This window comes from Mastomys coucha, unplaced genomic scaffold (genome assembly GCF_008632895.1).
Source record: "Mastomys coucha isolate ucsf_1 unplaced genomic scaffold, UCSF_Mcou_1 pScaffold21, whole genome shotgun sequence".
Classification (NCBI taxonomy): domain Eukaryota; kingdom Metazoa; phylum Chordata; class Mammalia; order Rodentia; family Muridae; genus Mastomys; species Mastomys coucha.
In genome coordinates, this window is record NW_022196904.1 from 55,441,368 (window position 1) to 55,442,627 (window position 1,260).

General features: G+C 45.6%; 1 long non-coding RNA gene across 1 annotated transcript in view; it reads right to left on the reverse strand.

Annotated features, from left to right (window-relative positions):
* LOC116100559 overlaps positions 1-1,047 on the reverse strand; it is a 4,442-nt gene extending 3,395 nt beyond the window's left edge. Inside the window, exon 1 of the long non-coding RNA XR_004122631.1 lies at positions 964-1,047. This is a non-coding gene — a long non-coding RNA (uncharacterized LOC116100559). The remainder of the gene's footprint in view (positions 1-963) is intronic.
* Positions 1,048-1,260: the final 213 nt, after the last annotated feature.

A 1,260-nucleotide genomic window follows, 5' to 3' on the forward strand; every position in this document is an offset into this window, starting at 1 on the left:
CCCCCCCCCCGTGTGAGAAAAGGCACTAATTTACACATCCGCAAAGCACAACGAACTCTAAGCAGAATAAACATAAGATCCATAGCTAGACACAAGCATAGTCAAACAGAAAGACAAAGACAAATCTCTCTACAGCAGCAAACTTCATCAAATGCAAGCAAAAGAATGTTGGCTTTGCTGCTGCAGCAATGGGGGAGGGGCGGGAAGCTGAGAGAAGAAGGATGCTGAAGGAAAGACTCCCAAACCTAGTAGAGCCTTCTATGTGGATGGAGGCAAAGCCGAGAAAGGTTCTGAAACAAAGCATGAGAAGGTTCACTGCCGGCCGCCTTACCCGTCCAGCGGAAATAAGGAGGCAAACATGAGCCCTTCTCCAAGCAGATTTTATTCAGGAATCCTTATATTACTTCTTCTTAATAATATCTCTAATCTCTATAATCTCTATTATCTCTCTCTCAGCCTCCCTAGTAGCTGGGACTACTGGTGTGCGCCACCACCACCTGGCTCATAATAATCCTCTCTCTAGTAGAATCTAGAAGCCTCCAGCCTTTACAGGTTAAATACTTTTCCTGGTCCCAATCAGCATCAGCTACATGGCAAAGCATAATAGGCTGCGGGAAATTCATACCAGCTTGCATCACAAAGTAGAGACACTCAGCTTCTCCAACTAAGGGCTTGATTATCAATGCTCTCTGCTCTGGCCGGAGACCAGGTGTTCAATATACATGTATATAGGGTGGCAGCTGCGGCTCCCCACAGTTCACCTCAAGTGAACCCTCCCAAACTTCCCAAAAGGGAGTCCTTTGGCCAAAATCAAAGGACACCAAAGGTCACTGAAGTCCATGTGAGGGGCTGGGGAGGTGGCTGCACAGTGATGCTGCCACATGCCGACAGCCAGAGTTTGGCTCCTCAGAACTCAAGTGAAAACTGGACAGAGTGGTACAAGTGTCTGTAACTGCAGCTCACCTGTGGGTGATGAAAGGCCCACTGGTCTCCAAGGACGAACACCAAAAAGCTGATGGCTGACCACTTCAAATGTACTTGGCACCTGAACACACAGAAACACCACACCTATACACACACACACGTGCACACACACACACACACACACACACACCACAGAGTACAGTTTCTGTATTTCATGCATTTAGTGAGATTCAAAAGTCAACTGGAATGAGTAAACATTCATACTGCAATATATGTGTGTATACATATATATACACATATATACATTTATATACATACATACACACACACATATAT